This window comes from Chelmon rostratus, chromosome 15 (genome assembly GCF_017976325.1).
Source record: "Chelmon rostratus isolate fCheRos1 chromosome 15, fCheRos1.pri, whole genome shotgun sequence".
Classification (NCBI taxonomy): domain Eukaryota; kingdom Metazoa; phylum Chordata; class Actinopteri; order Chaetodontiformes; family Chaetodontidae; genus Chelmon; species Chelmon rostratus.
This window is the reverse complement of record NC_055672.1, coordinates 18,242,741-18,266,722: the sequence shown is the minus strand read 5'-3', so window position 1 is coordinate 18,266,722 and position 23,982 is coordinate 18,242,741. Positions and strand designations below refer to the sequence as shown.

General features: G+C 42.7%; 1 protein-coding gene across 5 annotated transcripts in view; it reads right to left on the bottom strand.

Moving 5' to 3' along the window:
- The window catches only part of LOC121618263 (AT-rich interactive domain-containing protein 1B-like), a 171,489-nt gene that overhangs the window by 70,627 nt on the left and 76,880 nt on the right, over nucleotides 1-23,982 (bottom strand). The window lies entirely within an intron of this gene.

The following is a 23,982-nucleotide window of genomic DNA, read 5'->3' as shown; positions in this document are numbered from 1 at the left end:
AACGGCACAATGTCACTTTGACACTGATTCTGAATCTGCACTTAATAGAACAAGATCCCTCTGTTAGCTATCTTCCAATTTTGGCTGGGACTAAATTGCTATTAATTATAAATAGCGGAGCAGCTGTCTTAAAATATATGACATATCTACTAGCGTATTAGACACTGAGGTGATATTGCCTCTCCTGTCACTTTTAATATTGGTACCCTGGCTCCAATCATGGCCTAATAATGGCTTCTCATTATGAGGTGTATGTATATGTGTGTGTGTGTGTGTGTGCGTGTGTGTCACCACTTAAAAGCTGCAGACGACACCTTGTAAAAAGTTAATTTCATTTCAGACATTTATGGAACAGGGCTGTAAATTTAAGCTCTCGAGGTGTGCCATGAGGCTATCAGCTCTGATAATTGAGATATTGAATAATTAGATGTAAGCAATTTATTATGTGAAGAAATGCAGAGCAGGTGTAAAAAGAAGTCACAACTTCACTTGAAAACAGCGAGAGAAAGTGTCTGCTTTCACCTGAGCCACTGTGGTGAAGTGTAGGGGGTTTTTAGCGGCCGGACAGGGCCATTGTTCCCTGGATGTAATAGCGGAGTTGGACAGGAGATGGCGCTGTGCTTGCTGTGAGCACAGAAGAACATGTGATCAAACTCTAAACAACAGAAGAGGGGTGTGTTCAGGATCAGCAAACATTTCTGATTGTTTCATAATGTGATTCACGCTGCGGCCATGGACAGTTATTACTCCACATTACATGAAGGAAAATCCACACAATATTCCTCTCATGTCCTTATAGGGACATGTGTGTGATCTCTGAGTGTTTGTGGATATTTTATGTTCTATTAAACCACCATAATATTCTCAGGGAGACTTTTTGTTGTCAATTTTCTATAGAATGTATCCAAAATCTTGCAAAGGGATATTTTTTGACAGGGGATTATGTGACGTTTGTAGCAAATCACTTAGCATGATCTGTTGCAATTCAACCGTTTTGTGTAAACACAACCCAGCACATTACAAAAAGGAAGGCATCGTCACACAGCGCGAGTCCACGGTCATTAAAAGACAAGAGGAAATCTCCTTTTCTTAGGAGTCTTCCATCTCCCTCTCTGTCTTCTTGTTCCCCCAGCCTTTCATTTCCCGGCCCCTTTTAATTTAACATGTAAAAAGGCAACAAAGAGACTCATTGCCAGATCTATCTTTAAACAGCTTTCATTTTTTTCTGTGCGTCAGGCGAGATTGAGTTTGGTGAGAAGAGAGGAGAGCTTCCACCTGACTGTGTAACCCCTCACGCATCCACCTCCCAGCTCTTCCTGTTTCTCCTCAACCTCCACCTCCTGCATCCAGCCCATCCACCCCCGACAGCCTCCTCTCCCTTACCCCCCCCCCCCCCGCCAACCTTCCTTCTACTCTCTCATGGCCTCTGTCTTAATTTCACAGGGGAATCATTTGACAGATATTGCCCTTGAAGAGGCAGCCTGTGCCTCGCCAGCGAGAGCAATGGGGGGTTGAGGGTTGTGGGGGTGGGAAGAGGAGAATGGCGGAGGAGAGGAAACGAAAGAGAGTCAGAGTGATGGGGAGAATGAAAGAGGGGGAGAGGAGGAGAAGGGGAGTGGATGGTAAAAAGTTATTAAGTGGATGTGAAAATGCAGCGCAGCCAAAAAGGTTAAGTCTGGAATAGGAAATTAAAACTTGCATCGCTTTTGGCTTTAAATAGATTTGGTTTCATTACGGGCGCCAAGGCCAGTTAGAGTCAAATCCCTCTGGAGGGAGGGAGAAAGAGGGGAGGAAGGGAGAGGAGGAAGAGAGATGGTGGCATGGGAAGGGAGGCAGGCAAAAGAATAGGGAACAATAGGAGAGAGGAAGGAGGCAGACTATCATGCAGTTCACATTCATTTTCAATTTCCGCCTGTTTTTCCCCAAACCCCCTTCCACAGTCAAGCGAATACCAATTCTACATACCATTACTGATTTAATACTAAGACTTTAACTGGAATCCAAGGCCGCCGCGAAGCATGAATACAAAGAAACCGACCAGCATTGGCTAACAGGTGTGTGAAGACTTCTAAACCAGTTTCTCTCAATCCCTCTGCTTTTATTTGCATTACCATTTTAGGATTCTTTGGTGACTTGAGTCCATTTTTTGACCCTGGAACATATGTAAACCTGTTATTTTAGCAGTTTGCGTTGGTCAACAGAGAGAATTAGGAAGCATGGGCAGCTATGGCCTTGTAGTATCTGTATCTCATATAGACCTCAAATACATGAAATATACGTGAAAGACAAGAGCATTTTCACATCCTAATACATAAAGCCTTGGCTTTAGTGGCATGGTGGAAGGACACTTTTCATATAGTACAGTGCACACACACATGCGCACATATACGGTCGTGTTTCCATCACTTTTGGGGGCATTACATAAACTTAAATGCATTTCCTGGAGACTTACCCTGGCCAGAGCCATAACCATACTTGCCTAAACATTACCCTAACCTTAACCTAAGTCTTCACCCTAAAATTTAATGATTTACATTATGGGGACCTGCATTTTGTCCCTGTAAGGATGGTGAGTCCCCACAATGTGACAGTGTAAATGATTTGTGTCCCCACAATGTGAGTAATACACGTTCACACACACACACATACCTGCACAGGTTACGCAGACTGACCCTCTCACAGCTCTGGTTATTGCCTCCGTGGTCTCCCAGGGAAGGACAGAATAGAGAGGGGCCAGATAAATTGCAATGAAAATGTGAAAAAGGTGGATGAAACTGTGTAGTGAGGGAGGATGGAGGGCAGAAAGTAAAAAGGGAGAGATAGGAGAAAGAAGCAAAGAAGGTGTGATAAAGAAACAGACGGAAAGAAGAGGAGACCATGGGGGGAATGGAAGAATTAGAGATGGATAGATAAATCAAGAGATAAAGTGAAGGAGAGGGAAAAACAAGTGTGTGTGTGTGTGTGTGTGTGTGTGTGTGTGTGTGTGTGTGTGTACAGAGAGAAAGAGAGAGGTGGCACTCTCTTTAGAGATCTTTATCATTTGCCACCTCTGGCCATGCAAGTAAACAACGGCGGTAATGAAACACAAGCCGGTGCATACATGAATAAATAAGATGGTTGAGGCATTTCAATACAATTTAAGCTGGTAATCGTTACGACCATTAAGGATCAGATGACTAACTGTGGCCTATAGTCATGACTATCTTCGCCAAAACAGATCACAACATGTTACCTGCAGAAAAGGGAATTCAGTAAACTTTGGCCAATTAAAAGCGAAGAGTTTTATCTGCTCTTTAAGTCAATGTTTTGGTTTTATGGACCACAGCTTTACTGTTTTTGTCGATTCTTATGTCCAGTGTTTTCTGCATTTTCAAGCAGCTGTTTTCAGCGAAATCCCTCACTGGGCACATGTACATTACCTGCTCGGTACCAAAGACAGACAAAGTTATCAATTAGCCGGCCTATAGTAGTTAAATAATGGAATATTTGTAAGCTAAAGAGACAGACATATTGCCCTCAGGAGTTGGTGGAGAACAAAACAGAGTGAATATTGTAGACATAATGAAAAAATCTATATAAACCCCCTAACTCTCTCTCTAATTTGCCCGGCAACAAACTACAGATGATCCCTCCCTCAACAAAGGAAAAATAATTACAGCTCATACAACAGCATTTCCTTCCCTGTCCTGGGAAGCACGTTTTTTGTTGAAATCTTTTGAAAATCAGCAAGCCCCTCCTCCCTCATCTGCATGTTGCAATCTGATCACAATGCAGGCAGGCTCGAGATAAGAAGCAAGCTTATCAATATCACGGTACATAGGGTCAGTTATGTATATTGTACACTGTAATCAATATTGCAGTTACTACCGTTCAATGACAGTAAGAGCAGTAGATTTTTCCAAAGGACACGTCCAACTATCTGAGATGCAGGTGTGTTGGAAAGCATCACTTCGGTCTTCAGAAAAGTAGATCCCGCACACTGCTCTTGCTCAGCATCGCAATTTATTAATGATCAATAAGAAAATGCAGCTTGTGGTCGTGGAAGATGTAATACAAAGGCCACACTTAAAATGTAAAAAATCTGCATTAACTACAGCCAAGATAATATAATCAATATATCACGATTGAAAACTTCAGTCTGGAACAGTGAATTAGCCTTTGAAAACACAGGAATCGAGCTTTGATTTTAAATGTGTAAAAACACAGAGAGGGAGAGACAGAGCGAAGAAAACAAGGCGATAAGCTCGAGCTCCAAAGTGAAGGGAAGCCATTTTCTTTTCACCCACCATCCTCCTCCCTGGCGATGACAGCTAGCGACTGCCTCTTTGCTGAGAGAAGAAGAAGACGCAGAGAGGAGAAACTCTCCTCTCTGGCTGTCTCCCACTCTCCCTCTCTGCCTCTGTACACCAGATTATGAAAATGAGTAAGAACTAGTGACCCCACAGCTTTCACTGCATATTCGGGTGGGGGTGCAAGACGACACACGCTGTATACTACGCTGTGTGTGTGTGTGTGTGTGTGGGGGGGGGGGGGGGGGGGGGAATATAAGACACACTCCACTCTGACAGAAAAGCCACTATCTCCCCACCCTCATCCTCATCCCCAAGTTGTCTGACGGGAGAAAAAAAGAGAGACAGAGGAGATAGAGAACAGTCCTCCAACGCTAAAACAGAGACACTGTCGCCTTAAGAAACAATTAACTATTCGTCCTCTCCAAAGAATAGGTGGTAAATACTTGATGAGAGCGATAGTGTGCTAATCTAGTAACAGCAGTGCATAGCTCAACTGCAGCTTAACACACACGCCTTATTGTTTCAGCGTGTGAAATGAAGTCCTCACTAACATACAGTGCATCTGCGAATGTAGGAACTGCTGTCACGCAATTATAGATGTGTTAAGTATTTGTGTGCATGTTTACTCCGAAGGCCAAGTTTGACGGTATATGAGCTTGTGAGAGTGGATGTGCATGCATGTGAGCTCTCTCTCTTCCTGTCCGTCTCCTACAGTATATTATGAGCCGTCTCCGTGGCGTCCCTGTGGCGCAAGACTGGTTGGCTATCTACGGTGAGCCACGCTGCTGCAAGAAGTGCTCTGTCCAGACAGGAGGGAGATGGGAGGGTATTAGCTTGTTGCACAAGGGAGAGAGAGAGGGACAGAGAGACAGAGAGAGAGAGAGAGAGAGAGAGAAACAGAGAGAGAGAGAGAGAGAGAGAGAAAGGTGCTGAGGCAGAGTGAAAAAGAAGAGCTGACAGCAGCAGCCGTCACAGTGAACACCGTGAACGACACTAATACACAATTTTTGAGGACATTTCTTTTCAAACTTGACCTGACTGACTGACCAAGTGACTGACTTACACTTTACACTGTTCCTCTGGATCCAAACTTTTCTTGAATGCTCTGCTGTGCATGACAGGAGTCAAATATTAGCCTGAGGCAGGATATGAGTGAAGGCTAGCTTGCTAGCTCGGTGGCAACTAGCCTGCACGCACGGTGTGCACAAAAGTGAGGGTTATCAAATTTAAGATTAGTTTTCAAGTTGTTTTGGAGCAAACTTGTAAGTACAGGCCTTTTCAGGCAGGTATTTTGACTTGTCGTAGTGGGAAAAGCACGCTACTAGCGCAGGTGTTGCCAATAACAATAACACTTCTGTATTAGAAACCGCCTACATTGGCTGCAGTGGTCTGTGTGACTGTGGGGTAAGAGGGGTCTGTGACTGGCCAGCTGGCTAGCAAGATGCCCCCACAGGCACTTGTGGAGCTTCTCAAACTCTGAAAAACTGTTTGGATTCGTCGAAAATTTCCATAAAACTGCCAATATTCAAATCTACATAGTTGGCTTATTGGCTCAGAAATAGCCAGAAGTGAATTTTGTGATGAAATAGCATCAGCAACTTCCCATTGTTGACCAAGATGGCTGTTGTGACCGCTCCAGCACTTTGCATTGTGGGAAACAGGCGATGGACTGGTCCGGTATACTGGAGATTCAGTGCGACATCAAACAGTAGGTATTTTTGGCACACTGCAGGTTTTGCTTTTGTTTGCATACTGCATACTACATGCCACGTTTTGGCCAAATCAGTGCATGCTGCTAGTACAGTAGGCTGTTTCGAATGCTGCCAATGTCTTTGTTCTAGGACAACGTGACAGCGAGCCAGCATGCACAACACCAAGACCCTGAAACCAAAGCAGCAAAATGGAATTCAGCCATTGTTCATTTTATTTACACATGTGCTTTTCCTTCTGTGACATGTCAAAATACCTTCTGTGAAAAAAGGCTTATTAAGATCCAAATTAAAGGCTCTGCAAACCCATGGTACACCTACACACTGCATGTGTGCACAAAAGTGTGCTCGACTGACGTTTCCTTCACACTCTGTTAGCTTTGTCACATCTGTTAGGGCTAGATAACTTACACATGTAGCATTTTTATTGCTACATGTGGTTTGATGATGTCACATAATTTCCATTATAGCCCCACCCACCTCAAGCCTGAACAGAGGTCTAATTAGACGGAATAAGTGAAAGCAGCTGTAAGGGTGTGCAGAGCTTATAAGAAAACACACATTCTCATTTGGCTCTACTGGTGTCTAGCCATGGAGGCAGATATCTGTCCCCCAGATATTTTTGTCTCCACCTCAACACAATGAGAAGTAAATGGGATGTCATTTGTGCTCTCACAGTATTGAAAAATTACATTAAAAAATGTCAACAGCAACATATTTTTCCACAATCAGTGTCACTGTCACTCTGCTGTCAACAGTTTCACAGGGACTTCTCCTTCAGTAGAAAGAAGCTATCTGTATGACTGGATACAGGGAACATAGTATATTATTATAGCTACAACACACAAGTGATGTTTATTTCTGTCGGCTGATGTCACATGATGCTTTTTCAGCAAAGATTATTGGAGCTTTGATTCCAATCTTGTCTACAATGTCATCTTCAATTACTTCGCTGTTCTTAGCATATTGAATATTTGTGTATCTTTTATTTGTTGCATGATAGACTGTGAATCTGGCAGCTACTATAAAGAGACCTTGCTCAAAGGTACCTTGACAGCAGTTGTTACAGGAAAGCAGAGCTTTATTCATTAATTTTCCCCTCAGATTTTCCACGATTCAAATTTGTGACCTTCCTGATACACCTAGAGGATACTGCTGCCTCTCAATGGACTCCAGGTAAAAATGTGATTTGAATTTGGTGAAATATGAATCATCTTATCATCCAGAAAGGTAAAATCAGATGCTTCGGATATGAAGAGAAGGTCTTTTGATGTTACAAATATCTGCAAACTGTGTTATTTACAGTGAACCACAAATGCTCTCTTCCAGCATTACAGCAACATTTATACCTCTCAGCATTATCTGGATACACACACATCCACACACAACCACACACACACACACAGAGTCAACTCTCTTCACTTAGCGAGTGCTTCTCTCGTCTCTTGGCATCAAGACGAAGGCCAAAGCCAAACTCTAAGTGCACAGCTTTCCATTTAGACCTAAAATACGACTCTTATTCCCCCTGCGAGGGAGGACAGTGCTGTAGCAACGATAGTGCACTAAGAAAAAAAATTACGGTGAGGCAGTTTGTGTGTGTGTGAATGTGCGAGAGAGAGACAGAAAGAGGGTGAGCAAGAGCACAGGGTAAAGACTGTAAGATGTGACGGGCTGGCTGGCTTTCAAGGCCCACTTTGTAGCCAGAGAGCTGAGGCTAGGATCTGTGCTAATGTGTATGTGTGTTCCTGTATATCCCATACATTTATGTGTGTGTGTGTGTGTGTATACACCGCTCACAGCCGAATGGGGAGAGTGAGCACTCAGCAATGACAAGTAGGTAAACAAAATCATCCGTGCAGAAAAAAGAGAGATGGAGATCGACCACTACAGGGGGAAGATAGGGAGACAAGGAAAAAGGATGGATGTTTAAAGGAAGCAGGGAAAAAAGGAGAGGACATACAGTGTGATGGACAAGCCGCAATAAAAAACAGAGGAAAAAACTCTGGGAAGGAAGGTGTGAGAAAAAAGGGAAGAAGATAGGAAAAAAAGAGAGATGCAGGAAATTAAAAATGGAATAAAGGAAAGAATTATGAGGGGAAGATAATAAGAGAAGGGGGAAGAAGAAATAGCAGGAGAAATTTAACCTCTGCAAATACTGCCGAGGGCCTAATTTCTGAAAAATCTTTTACTATTATGGATCATGGTTTGAAATGAAGTAAATTGAAACTGAATAAAGATGGAACTAAGGACGCGATTCAGACAAAAACAAGGAAAAAAAACATTGGACTTAAAGTAAAGGCCAGCAACAGTCCAATATCACGCTGTATAAATTATACAAGAGGCTGCTCCATTATACATTTGCAATCAAATGTAACAAACCGTGATCACTACTTCTGAGTTCCTAGGATTCATTACTTTGCATGACAGATAGTCTATACACACAGCAACGGCATTATGGGAAATCACCTTGTGTCTCCAGGTGACCAGGGGCCTCTGTGTGTGGACGGCATTGTTTTCCAGCCACTCCAGCTAAATCACACCGGAGTAAGTAGTTCGTGTTCATGAATACTGACACATAAGTGTTCATGTGTTATTATGTTTGAGCATGTTTATTTTATGTGTGTGTGGGGCATGTGTTGCGCGCGAGTCTTTGAACATCTGTATGCGCCTCGACCTCCCTATTCCTATTCCTCCTCCCTGTGTTTCCTCTCCACATAGCTCTGCCATGATGAAGTCCGTTGCAGGGTCCCCGACCCAATATCCAACGCCTAATAAACTAATACATCATTAATGAGAGGGAGGGAGAGAGATGCAGAGAAAGAGAGATGCACTGCCAGGCTAGAGCCAGCTATTGCTCCACAGCTCAATAGGCTTTCTAACAAGGCTCTGTCCTTGAGAGAGGCTGCATACTAAAAACTTCTCCATCGGCCGCCGTGCCAAGCAAGGAGAATTCATAAACAGAGGACAGAGAGCGGGAGGGTGGGGGGGTTAGAGGAGGGCAGATGAGAGAGAGGTTCTTAGAAATGGGAAGGAGGGCGACAGAGAGGAAGGAAGATGAATCATGTTCTGCTTTAATTGTCCTTCTCTTATCTGACTGTTTGGTTTGGGTCAGACTGTCTGTCTGACCGACTCACAATAATGACACATGATCAATAACCAGTTTATTAGTTTGTCTGACTATTACAACCTGTGGTTGGACTCTTTCTAGCAGACTCTGTGTGTGTGTGTGTGTCTGTGCGCACATGCCGAACAGAGAAATCCCACACGTATAAGTGGGCAGTAGTAAAAAGAGGGTGCCATTTAGCTTTACAGCGTCTCCATAAAACTGAGCGAGGGATACCCTGAATGCATCTTCTCACAGGCAGACAAAGTGTTTCCACATATGCACAAATGCTCATACCTCGACACATTGGATACACACACACACTTATAGACACAAACGGCACGGAAAAGTAATTTGGAAAAAGAAAGAGAGAGCTGAGAACCACTCCTGTCAGCTGGATGTATGCTTGCACTCATAAACACACATATACACACTCAGACATGCACACAAACAACTCAAATTGGACGTCTCTAAGCAAATACTGCCGCAGGCCTCATTTGAATAGAGATAATTGAAAATCAGACTTGTTTATCAGGCTTAATAGAATGACAGACACTCACAAAAGGAGGCAGAGAGAGCGAGCTTAGCGAGTATTAGCATAATGTTCATGGCTGAATGATTTCTAGGTCCATTAGGCCAGGGAAGGACATTCGAGAAGTTCACTTTTCATAGCTGGGGCTAAATGCTGAAATATGACTTCATTTTGAGGTGTTACTTTAAAATGATGTATTGGCATTTCGATGCTGACGCGTAAGGTGGCGGGAGGGGGGTTCAGGGAATATGCTCGATGAAATTAAAAGAAAAGAAGGGGAGAAAAAGAAAGGAGCAGCGGGAGGAAGAAGGGGAGGTGGAGGACTGTTATAAATGCTCAGGAGAGATTTGGGAGACTGTCCAAGACTTTCATTATCTTTGATGCAAATTATCAGACCCCATAATTAGGCCTCTCATATCACTCTCTCTCATTTTCTTCTTCTTTTACTCTTTTTTCTTGTGATCAATGAAGCACAGTATGGGGTGCAAAGGGGTGTTGTACCCCTGGCATGGCTCAATGCCTGGGCATCCCCTTCAGAGTAAATCCCTCGCCGGTTAGAGCCCATTCAATTAATCTCCCACACACGTGAAACACACATGATGCACTCTCTCGATATGAAACCCCAGCAGCTACAAATGAAAAGCTAAATTTGGTCCACAACAAAAGTCAGCTTTCTTAAACATGTTGCTTTCAACTCTATAGGAAACACACACATGGAGGTTATCTGCACTGAGGAGAAACAACACCTTAAAATGCTGAGAAACACAAAGATGCTGACAATTGTAAGTGTGTTATTAAAACACAGAAAAATATATCTCTGGTAATGTGTGCAGAGCAGGATTAGGCCAATGTTTTTTCAAATTCACATAAAAATAAAGAGCCACTAAATACCATTATCAGCTGAAATGCAGTGCCCATCCCCGCTGATCCTATCACTATAAAGCTTTGAAGCAACCAGAGGAAAATAGAGCAAACAGGAGGAATCCTCAGGCCAAAGCCCAAATTGCCTCAGGACAGCCCTCAGACGATACAACACTGCCCTTGGCCTTACAAATTAGAACTACAAAAAAGGAAAATCACATTACCTGGAAGAAAAACCACAACAGAAGTCTGTTTAGATGCATTCTACAGCTTCACTACGGATGATACGGTATCAGGTAACATGACAACGGAGGACAATCAGAAACTTTGCAAGAAAGCATGCAGAAAAATGGAGACACGGATAGGCCTGACGCACCCACACTGGGAAGAGGATATATAATGTTCCCTCAAAATGTCAATGCATGTTCTCTTAGACTGTGGCAAACACTCAGACCATGAATTATCTACTCAGAATAACTGAAAATACAAACAGCTTATAAACTGAACAGATGGTGTCAAAGTAGAAAATTTACCAAATAAGTCACCACACATTCAGAAGTCACTCGTAGGTGTCACTTGAAGAATCTGTTCATACTAGTGGTTCTCGCATGAGACACGGTGTCTGTGTCAGATCGTGACCTTATGCCTCTGAGACAGTAGACTGTGACTGCGAGGGTTAGCACTAAAGATGAATGTGGTGCGACTGACTGACAGCTAATGGCTATGGCTGGGGTTACACAGTGTTAAGATCAACGGCGCGACACATGTACTTTAACCGTTTTGCTTAAATGAAGGAGTGTGCCTGAATGTAGAAGATTAGAGAGGTGAAAGGCAACACACGGGTCTTCATCAGTCATGTGCTATGTGTGTAGTTGGGGGGGATCCCCTTCTCTTCCCTGTGATAGGTTAATGATGGGATTAGTACTCTTTGTGGAGGAAGAGGAACACTGGGAGTCATCTGGAGGACGTGCTGTTCTCCCCCTCTTTCTACTCATTCCCTCTGCTGATATTTATAGTTTATTAGTTTAAAATATGGCTTTAATCAAAACAAAATTTCAAAGGAAGTGCTCTGAATATGACAGATTCACAACACAAAAGCGAGCCAGATAAAATATATCCGCAGGCAATAGATCAGAGAAAAAAGCACATTTATCCAAGTTAATATCCTGGCTCACTGCCCTTGTGTCAGGTACAGCCATCCAAAGGTAAAAGTCAAAGTCAAGCTCCCCATTTCCCAGGTGAGATGGGGTGATTAGCAAAAGGAAGAAAAATGGCAGACTGAAGTGATGGAGGCTCCCATAAACGCAGGGATCCCTCTGTAACACAATAAACTCACACTCATTGAAGACATTTTTATTTTAAACCTGAAGCCGAATTTCAAGCCAACAAAGACGAATAAATAAATAAAAAATTAAAAGGCAATGCTGGCAAAAGCTAGCAAAATAGCTAATTAACATTCTGTTGAATTGGCAGCACAAGGTAAAGCCAACAAGGAAATGAACTGTTAAACAGACATGAAAAAGTTTGTTTTAAGATAAGATGAATGAAAACTGTCCAAGTTTTGGTCTTCTGTATTCTGAGAGTATTTTAGAAGCTGTGATTAGCAAAGGACGGTGCTGACTTGTTGACCTCAAAATGCTTCAACCAACAGCAAACTTTCCCTCCATTAATGTCCGTGCCTGACGCTCCAGTGCCCGGCGATAAGGCAAAGGACACAGGCGGGTGGAGGAACATAGAGACAGAAAAAAAGGAAAGCAGAGGACAATGACACTCTACCTCCGCTGGGAATGGGAGGATGTGGGGGAGCAGAGGAGAGGAAGATGAGGAGAGGAGGTTGGGAAGGAGAGGAGAAGAGGAGGAGAGGGCAATTTGGTTTCCACTCTTCTCTAATCTAATATGTGTAACTGTGACTGATTCTCTGTCCTAAACCAGGACCCCAGACACAGGGAAAGGGCACCAAACTTCTCCGCTAGCCTGAGGGAGATGAACCAAGGAGGGAGAGAGAGAGAGAAGGAGTGCGAGAAGGGCAAAATAACGTGTCAGCTCTGGTGAGAAAGAGCGATAGAACCAATTCCAGAAATGGGAGAGAGATATTCCCAAAGCTTGTGTATTATTGCCAGGATGTTGGACAAAGCAAATATCTAATACAGCGCAGTAAATCCTCTGAAGGTGTCGAGGTGTGTGTGTGTGTGTGTGTGTGTGAGAGAGAGAGGACGAGGAAGCACCAAATCACAAACACCACAGGAACATGCTGACTACAACGCAAAAAAATATGTGTTTCTTTCAGTGTGTGTGTGTGTGTGTGTGTGTCTTTTTAGAGCCTGAAAGACCAGCGGCTATGGTCCTGTTTGGTGACTCCCACTGCAGCAAAGCTAAGGTTAGCTATTTGCTCTTTTCACGCCTCGCAGGGTAAAAAAAGACTTGGAAGCAATGGGGAAATTCAGCTATTAAGACTTCCCAAATCCCCTTTTTCACCGCGGGGCAATATCCAGTATGGCTAGCCCTTGTTTTGAGACACAAACACCAAACTCACACACACACACAGCCCCAGCCACGGTCCTGCATTCTCCATTAGCTTATTGATTTTCGGGGGGAGAAAGGGTTTAGGGTAAGATCTCTCTATGGGGGATGGCTCAAAAGGCAAGGTCAGCAAGCAACGCAGTGTAAAAAACACACATGTGATTTCCTCATAATTTTGGACTCAGATATAATTAGTAGATTGCTCATATGAATAAATATCTATTCATTTATTTGTAAATTGAATGTACGCACAGGCAAGATGCAAAGAAAGCTTCAGCCCCGTTATCCTTTATGAAAAGGCCGAAATTTTAAGGTCATTTTACTGATCAGCGCTTCTTTTTAAAAGTTGCTTCATCATGTAATATGAATGGCAGAGTGCTCCTTCCACACAACACAGGCGCTTCAATAGGAACAAAACAAAACAATACAAAAGAAAAAGGTCTCCCCCATTCCTGGAAAAGCGGTTGCACCAAATTCTCAAATTTCCAGAGAGAGGAACGAACAAACAAACACGCTTCTCGCGTCGCTGTCTTCAAAGACGAGCGGAGCATCCTGCGTTAGAGTCGCCCATCAAATGAAGACTCAGGTAGCAGCAGGGACCAAAAAAACTATTACATGTGCAAATATTTTCACTGTTTTACCTGCACTGTTACTTGCTTGTATTTGTTTATTTATTTATTGACAGCTTTAACAACAGATTTTTTTTTTTACTTTTAGCTTTATAAACCTGGGGCCCCAGGGACAATCATAATGTTAATCAATCATAACATTGTTTAGAAATGCATACCATTTAAGGACAATATAAACTAAAATACTGACCATCAGAAAACTAGATTTAGACATCTGGGCCTTCCATAAAATGTCCTGATAATTTATATTGTGCTCTAGTGGTGCTTAACATAATATATATTAAATGAAATCACCCAACAATAAAAAATAAAAAGTGATATGAAGTGAAGCTGAGGCTTTCAAAGCTACTAAGGGTTTGGAGCCCTGGGGCCAAAGTAACACAACCTTTGGATATATAGTTGAGGTAAACAGATGAGGAGGCATATATTAGTTGTACCACTGTTCTTCTCACATTATGATCTAAAGTATACTGCATAACAATTTTATTTCATCCAAATCGATCAAGCCTGGATGTCGCCGCATGATCACATTCACATCTCACTCATCCACAAGTGGCCAAAATCCATCACATTCTTAATCCACGACGGCACATGACAGCCCTATCTCTAATGCAGCTCCTGCAAATGTCCCTTACAGCCACTCATACATTCTCACAATGTATTCTCAATGTCAAATCGCAGCGCCATTCAGCCGTACGCCTCTGAAGAGCACAGACACGGCCGCGTTTTGGCATTTAGTGTGAATAATGTGGAGACACACACTCTTAAGTAACTGCGCGTGTGTGCTTGTGTGTCCCAGCGCGTGGTGCATATTCAATGTGTCAGAGATGAGTAGCCATGCACGGCTCTTAGATAAGGCCTGTTACGGGGGCCTTAGAGGGACAAGCAGAGCGGGGGAAAGAACATCTGAAAAGGCACATTCTTCTGTGGCGATCAGAGAAACCCTCATTCTCACAGCCAGCTCCCGTCTGGATCATTCTCTCTTCATCCTCTTCTTACTTTTTTTGTTCTTCTTACCTTCTTTTTAACCCAGCGTTTTTTCCTCACACACAAAGAAAAGAGGTATTATTCCTACAACTACAGCTTATTTATTTTATTTCTAAGGCCGCATTTTTTGGGTGAGACCACTCTATGATCTCTATCTAGGTTTATATGAAGTAATACGTGTGTGACCTAACCTTGCTGTGTTTGCTGCTTTCATAAAGCTAAGATGAGGGCAAGATTCATTAAAATGAAGCTCACTGAGTTAAAATTGAGGTTCTCTGCCTTCATGTAGGATGGACTATTTCTCTGTCTTACTTATTCTGCTATTCTTAATCATTACTAAAATACACATATTTGAGGTTTCACAATAATAAAAGATGTTAAACTGACCCTCTTGGTAATTTCAATCCATTTAACAGACTATAGTGATAAAAAAAATCACTTACCTAAGTAATAAAGGCGCAGCACAACCAACAGCAACAGAGACATGAGAGGAGGAGAGAGAGGCCGTAATTATTAATGCGATCAGCACTATGATATCACTGCAATTACTCATAAATTCCATAGCATTTGCATATAATTATTTCCATGCAAAAACATGCAATTCATTAATTTTACATAATGCATTACAACAGGCATTTGGCATATAATTACATATATTCCGAGGAATGTTTCTCAACACTGGTGACACTTTACTGGGTGTGTGTGTGTGTGTGTGTGTGTGTGTGTAAGACGAGCTCTATTTAAGTGGTTGTTGGATCATTAGTGCTTTTGAGATTCACAGTAGATTTCACAGCCTTATAATGACTGTGTTTGCACATGACAGAGCGAGAAAGAGAGGGAGAGAATTAGTGTTATTGCCATAGAAATGGAGGAATGAATGGAGCGATAGGGCCTTAAACCTAGACATATACAAATACATATCAAGAGCTTAAACTGCATAATGAGTACTTAAACATGAGGGAGAGGAAAGGAAAAGAAGAGCACTGATTGGCTGTGGTGATGACAGTCACTGATCTTGGCCAATAGTACGACAGAGGCCCTCCACCATTAAAGACAGATATGTACACACCCATCTCTGTCACACGGCCTCTCAAACTCCCTTTTTCTCTCCTCGCCTCCCTCCTTCCATCCCTCCCGCCTCCCTCCCTCCCGCCTCCCTCCGTTTCTCTTCCTCCTATTTTCAATCTCCCTGCTCTCATTTTAATTACCCAGAACGCCGGCGAGGAGCCTGCGCAAGAAATTAAAAAGGAAAATGGAGAGCGCTGAGAAAAGGGAGGGCGGAATGGAGCGAAAGGTAAAGAATGGAAGGAAGGGGGAGGTTTTGTTGCTTCAGATGGGATGATAAACAATCTATCCCTTTAAGTGAATTAGGATTGGAGTAAGGGGGGATTTAAAATGGATGAGGAGGGAGGGGTGATTTTTATCATGATGGCAGCAAAACACCACGAGGTCAATGAGGTTGAAAGCGAGTGAAGTGGGATGAAACAGTCAATGCAAGTGTCAATTTTGCCTCCTCCCACTCGACCCATCCCTCTTGACCGGAGCTATATCCCTTATGGGCGTTGAGGAAAACACGGAGATGCATTTTCTTCTAAATTCTACTTCTGTGGTGTGTGTATGTGTGTGTATCATATGTGAGTGAATGTCCCTCTGCTGTGTCTCAAAGGGATGCGGTAACATGTCCTTCTTCAGTCTCCCAGGGTGAGTGTGTCCCTGTTGTCACACTGTGTGTATGCGTGTGTCCCTCAGAGCTTTGCTGCTAGCCTCTGGATTTCTATCAGCGCATCTGTGTTGCTGCCACTGTTAGCCAGGCGTGTAACACACACACACACACAAACACACACACGCACACGCGCACGCGCACGCGCACGCACACACACAGAGCGACAGGAAGGAAGGGAAGCAAAGCAGAGAGGGGAACAGGGACATGATTTCAAAAGCGCTGAAACGAAATCCTCCAGAGTTGAGATCACAGAAACACTAAAAAAAGAAAGAGATGAAAGCGCAGTCAGTCCCTCTCTGAGCTTTTTTAACACACAAAACATTGCCTGTGCGTTCGTTTTTTGGAAGGTAAAAACTCTGCCATCAGTTCTGCGTCTTCCCGTTTGAAAACGCCGTTCGGCTAATACTTTTCCAGCTGGTCCTCTCTCTCTTGTGTTGGAACATGATTCTCCGCTCTCATCCCCCTGAAGACATTTTGATAATTCGCTCACTTGCCATTCTCCCTCTCCCTCTCCGGTCTTGTCATTCATTCCACCTATTTTATCCTCCCCATCCTACATTCCTTCCACCCTGCTGGCTGCTTCCCTCCATCATTGTAATTTAAATATTTAGCCTTTTTTCTGAGTGCAAGGACAAAGTTATCGTTGCTGAATTCTCTTTTCTCCCTTCCTCTCATTTTCCTCCATCCTGGAGACTGAATGAGAAACTAAGAGTGTGGCATAGTAAGACAAAGGCAGATATTGATAATGCTAAAGAGTGAGAGGAAAGGGGCTGGACAGTGAGATAAACTGGATCCAGACCAAGTGAAGGGTAGAAGGTGAGAAAGAGATATATAGATAAATGGAGAGGACAAAGTGAGAGAGAAAAGATGGAAAAAGAGATAGAGGGACAGGGAGAGAATGACATAGAGACAGAGTTGCCTGGTTTTACACCACTGAATCATTGTCCACATCGTAGCTTTTTCAGCAAACCAAATGTGTCTGCACTCATTGACCGCTGTTTCCCTGTGGGGAACAAAATGAGCCAATCAGAGTTTTGTAGGCGGGACAAAGGGTGGAGACGTCAGCTTCCTGTGCCAAAGCTGGAGAAATAGAGACAGAAAAATTAGAAAAATTATGCATATTTCTTCAAAAGGAGTGAATTTCTCCCTTTGTCATGATTGCTCGAGACTGTTCTGTTCTGGCAACTGCTACCATGACATCTGGTCATCACTTGTGATTGGTTAGGGCAAAACAACCACCCTCCCCTCGCAAACAGAAAATTAACATGAGCACTATTGTTCTGGCCTCTCTGAGCGCTGATGTTTGGTTTGGTGTCAACAATGTCAGGCTGAATAATAAGGAGAACACTAAATGGCAATTCAGTCTGATTATCAGGCTACAGAGACAGAGAAAGAAAGGAAGAAAGAAATGACAGCTCCAGAATTTAGAGCGCTAAAAGGTGATAAGAGAGTGAAAAAATAATGAGAGGGACAACCGGAAGAAAAATAATAAGAGAGAGAGAAAGAGAGAGCGAGAGAGGCTGTGTATGTATGTGCAGACTGCAGCGTGTTGGTTGCTCTGTATGAACGCAGCAGGAAACTCAATGGACTGGGCTCCTTCATTATGCAGCCCAGGCACGGCCGACCGAGGAGCTGCCTGTTTAAACAGCTCAACCAAAATGCAGAGTCGACTTGTGTCACGCAGCCTCACACAGGCACGCACGCACTAACACTAACCCTGGGTGTGCTCACGACTCATACTTTCCAAGATTTAGGTTTAGCTTTACAGTTTTTTACAATTGGTAACACTATAGCAACATCTATGGTGAGTTCACCTTTTCCAAACTCTTGACACAGTGCTCTTTACTGACAGTTACTGCACTAATGCAACCAAAACATGTCATGCACATTACAGGGCCTACTCTTGTACCAGAACACTGACAGCATTTGCCTGCCAACAGTAACACTTTATCACTGATTGCACATTGACCTCAAAAACACTCACAACAGGCAGCATTACAATATGTGTCATTACTGCTTACTGCTACCTCACACTATATGTCATAGAAATTAATCAATGTTGCAATGTGCTTCAACAGGTACTTTGGGGGGTATTTTTGCACATGGAGTAATACCTTATGCACAAAATACAACAGGAGGAATTCCAGTAATGCAATACAGAACTACACATGACCATACCACAACATAATTGTATAGGATCACTACAGAAACAAACAAAAACATCAGTAAAACTGAATGTGATATCTTTCTAATCCTCTTTGACTCAACTGAAAACAAAGCCAATACATTCAATGTTTGACCTCATCATCTTCATTGCTTTTCATTAATATCTGCTTATTCTGAATTTGATGCAGCAACACATTTCAAACAAGTTGGGACAGCAGCAACAAAAGACTGGGAAAGATGTGGAACGCTCCAAAAACACCTGTTTGGATCATTCCACAGGTAAACAGGTTGATTGGTAACAGGTGATAGTATCATGATTGGGTATGAAAGGAGCATCCTGGAAACGCTCAGTCGGTCACAAGCGAGGATGGACGAGGTTCAACACTTTATGAACAAATGATGGTACTGCATTGGCTCTGGAACACTTAGTGAACATGTTGTTGGTAATCACAGTTCGTTGTAAATGATTGCATTCTGTTTTTATTTACGTTTTACACAGCATCCCAACTTCATTGGAATCGGGGTTGTAGAATTACAGCAGTGCTAATCAACCCTGTCTTCTGCACTTGCCACAACTTCTTATCCACATCACATATAATGTCCTCTCCTGCAGTAAACCTGGGAAACAAATCTGGTGGTGATAAATGCTCCATCTCAGTGAGGAAAAGGATTTCTCTGTTGGGCTGACGAGCAAGTAAGGTGAAAAGAGAAAATCACACCATCCAGAGTTTTAGTGCTGGTTGAGTTTTGGAGACAAAACAGTTCACAAATTTTGAAAACTGTTGTCACTTCAATAATAACAAGAGATCCACAGTTTAATCCACATTGATCATTGTTGTGCTAACTGCGTGAAGTGTTCTGAAAAAGTGAACCCAGTATGAAGAAATGCATGTTATCAATTATAAAAAAAACTGAGTTGACCTCCAGCAGAAACAGAAAATAAAATAAAAGCTCACATTGAGTTTTGGAATCAACGATTGCCCTGCCCTGCAGAGACACAGAGCTACACGATTGTCAAGTATATCTCCTAAATTGAATTAATCTAAAATAATAATACAATTTACTACAATACAACCATCTGTGACTACTGTACTGGTATTTCTACAGAACAAAGTTTACAGAATATTAATTTCCAAACACAAGAAAAGACACCAGCTGAAGATGAAATTTATTCCAATGAAATTAAAAAAAAAAACAAAAACAACTTTCAGTCTTGTTTACATATCCTAATCCTTTAGATATAGCAGGCGGTGCGGCTGTGGTTTGGTGTGTGTCTGCGCTGGCGGATGTGTCTAATGAGCGATCCTTCCCTTCCAGCGTTCCCAGTATCAAACGTCTCCTTCCACTCCAGTCGTTTACCCGCGGACTGATCTCTATGAAGTCGATGCTACTGCTTGTTCCAGCGCTTCAGCTTCAAACGCCAATGTGCCTTTTGGGGCTGTGCACATATCAGCTCTCTTCCTCTTCCTTTCCTCCTCTTCCTCCCTTTCTCTCCTTTATGCTCCCCTTTTCAAGTCTTCCCAGGCGTCTGCAAGTCTTTGTCTTCTCCCTCTTCCTTCTTTCATGTCAAGACAGGTGGGAGCAAACAGCCTGGCAGTTTTCCTCTCCTTTTTATCCACTTTCTTGTTTTCTTTGTGTGGCTGCTCTCTCGCTATCTCTCTGTTTCTCCAAATTGAGTTGAGAGAAATCCTTGATCTACCATTTTGAAGGAGGGAAGTCAGCTTTGGTGTATTTTTACACGCAAACACACAGCCTTCATGGATTTGGCCTACTGTATGTACACAGATATTCCGGTACATGAACAAATACTGTGATTAAAACATACACGCTTTATCGCACAGCGAACACTCACACTGATTCATACACAAACACACGGGTGACACACAAAACACAAAATTCAACTATGACTCATAAGAGGAATGTTGCATATCTGGGACACCAAGGTCATGACATTGGTTTGTTTTTCTAGGGATTCTGAGTTATTCGCAAACAGAAGCGTAGTTCAAATCTACAATTTTAACGCTGATACTCTAACAATCTACTTTGAACCATGATGCCAAAGCCTGGCCGAGTGCCCGGGGATAGTGAGTGTGTATCACCTGTAACTTTGATTAGAACTGACTAGCTGAAGAGCTACACAGAAGAATAAAAGTGTGTGTGGTTAATTTGTAGAAGCGTGGTGGTGTTGCGCATAATGTATAACCACGATGGATCATCTGTCTAAAAGCACAATGCTTCAGAAAAGTACTTTTTTGATATTTTTAGTGATTTTGTATTTAATATCTGTCCTGCTGCCTTCAGATCACAGTTGCAGATAGAGAAGTATTTCATGTATGTTGTCTAAAAGCTGGAAAGATGGATTTAAGCTCAGTACAGTTTGCTTTATTATCATTCTTGATATAATATCAATAAAGGAAAATACTGGTTTATTAGCCAACATTTCTATCAGCTATGCTATAATGTTTTATCTGTTAGTCTTCCGTTAGCTTAGCTGGTGGTTTGTTTAAGACCAACGTGATCATCACATTGCTCATGTTCCTCAAATTGTCCGATTGCTGCTTTGTGATGCAAAACTTTCTCTTTAAATCAGGATTTATGATGCTGATCTTGGACAGTGTTCAATTGGAAGAGTTTATTTCCATCATTCCTCCTCTGAACTGGGGAGAACTGGGGAGGTATTTTAAAAGTCCTCTTGCTATTTGTAGTAACACTTGATGTGTGTGTCTGTGTGCATGATGACTGCGACTTGTCTCGTCGCGATGGGTGCATGTATATGTAATTTTTTCCCAGGTCTCTCTTGCAAAAGAGGTCTTGATCTGAGTGAGCCTTCCTGAATAAATAAAAATACACAAACAGTCATGCTAACAACAGTGTTATAGCTGCTGTAACATTTCAGCCACACATTATTAGCAACTGAGTGAGACTGCCATCTTCACCAAACTACCAACACGCGCTCATTTCCATGAAACTCTAATCTTCACCTCTCAACAGTTCGCACCATGCACGCTGCACTTGGTATGAAAATAGCAAACCGAAAAGCAAAGCACATTTCAAGGTTAGGAAAACAGCAGCATGTCATCGCTCCGCTTGTGCTAGTCTACAAAAATACAGAGGGTGTTTTTAAATTTGACTTTTTAAAACCAAGAATACAATGGGGGAAGTATGGGCAGAGCTAGATTAATAAAATAAATAAATAAATAAACACAGTGATTCAGTATTTCCCCTCCAGAAGTGTATTCCTGGCAAAGTGAAGAAGCCTTTTAGAAGACTGCATAGGGAAACTCTGGGACACACTGCACTTAATAATAAAACAGACTAAAAAAATATATAATTGAACAGTGAGTGGTCAAAGAGCGGAATCGGCCCTATAGGAGGAAAGAGCCAAGTTAATTTATGAGCAAGAATCCTATTAGCCTGTGTCTAGTGGCATAAAGCCATCAGAAATAAACAGAGAGAAGAAAGCTCAATTTAAAATGAAATGCAGTGTATAAGGGGGGAGGCATTCTCTCTCCCTCTCTCTCTCTCTCTTTCTCTCATTGCTTCCTCTGAACCTCTTTATTACTCTCCTCCAAAAATCATCCCAATTACAGCGCTAATTTTGGCCTCCAGTTGGTGTGAGTATGTGTGTTTTTACCTTTCCAATTGATCGGAAAAGAGGCTTAATACAGCAGGCAGAGGTCGAACTAACTAACCTTTGTCGGCTTCACACAGCTCATAGCACACAACACTGAGCTGAGTGCCGCTGTGTGTTTGTGTGCAAGAAAGAAAACACAAACAAAGAGATGTAGCAGCACGCTCTCCCAAAAATGTGTGTGTGTGTGACTGTGTGAGAGCGGAGACGACAGCTTGCATGAAAATCCCTACATTTGCGATTGTGCTTGTGTATGTGTGTGTTTGAGCTTAGCGAATTATGTTGCGGTGTGTTTTTCAGTGTACACAACTGCCAAAATGTCATTCCAGTAACACAACGATCATCAAAGCCTGCGCCATCTATCCTAAAGACCATCTAGTGATATTCATAAAGAGCATAGCAGATAACAGCCTTGTCATGTTAGCTCCTCCATAATCCAGACGTCTAGCCTTTCATCTACACCAGTGCGTGTGTGTGTATGTGTGTGTGTGTTTGTGTGAGAGAGAGAGTCAGCGAGAGGATGATCATATATGCTCCCGTTGTTAAGGCTTATCACTGAGATCAGAGCAATGTCAAAACAACTGTGTGCTGGCAGGTGATGACACACGCACACAGGCACACACACTGTACACACTCACCCACACACACACAAACATGCACATTATTACGAAAAGGATTCAAGTGTGTACGCACGCATCAGGAGGATGCATTCACCTAGTAACAAACACAACCGTGTTCAAGCCGTGTGTCATCAGCAAGGATCCACACATATTCAGAGACATGTGCCGTACATCTTCAGGAAGGCGTGGCTCTCTCTCTCTCTCTCTCACACACACACACACACACATGCACACAGCCCTGTGTGCACAAACATACACAGAGTTTCCCCCCCAGACAGGTGTAGTAGAGTCAGTCCAGTTATTTGAGCTGTTGTAGCACAGCCAGCAACAGCCTCAGTCTAATTACCTCTGGGACGCCAACATCACGCCAGTAGCAAAGCAGGTGTGTGTGTGTGTGTGTGTGTGTGTGCGCGCTCGCGCGCGCGCGTGCAGAGAGAAAGTGAGAGTCATGTATTTATCTCTGTAGGCACTCCAAATTGAAATGTATTTTGAGGGAGAAATGTTCATAAAAACCTTGATCAATATTTCACAAACCACAGCTGATTTTCTTGTTAACAGGTTCACTGGTTTGTACCCAAAGGTAAAAATGCAGGGAATATTTTTGACAGTAGCTTCCTGATGTGACATTTTATTATAAATAAATGTCCACTGTGGCGCTCTTTTATTACTAATCACTGAGACAGAGCTGATCAAAGGGTTCACTTTTGCGGTTGTAAAAAGCTGGAGATGCTGATGGGCGTGCACTTCTTGTGAAGATTCCTCTGCAACAAGGAAGTGACTGTTTTTGAAGGCATAGTGGTAAAGGTCAGTGATAGCCAACATGGCTGAATAGACAAAGAAAGGGGAAAAACCCAACTTTCTCAACAGAAAATACAAGGAAAAGAAGCATCAACAACAAACAGTCTGATTTCACAAGAGATCTCTGAGAGGTGCAGCGCAGAAACATCAATACAAGGAAGATGTCCAAAAGATGTTTTGCTGTGTTGTTTTATCTCTCTTATTAATGTATTTGTATGTACTGCTTCATGTCTGTGTGTGTGTGTGTGTGTGTGTGTGTGTGTGTGTGTGTGTGTGTGTGTGTGTGTGTCTTGATCCCTGTCTCAGCGTTTCCATAAGAGATCAGCAGCAGCCTCTCGCCCAGGCCAATCAATAGCTTGTTACTGCAGCCTAATGTCTTCCACCGAGAGCAGACAAACACACACACACACA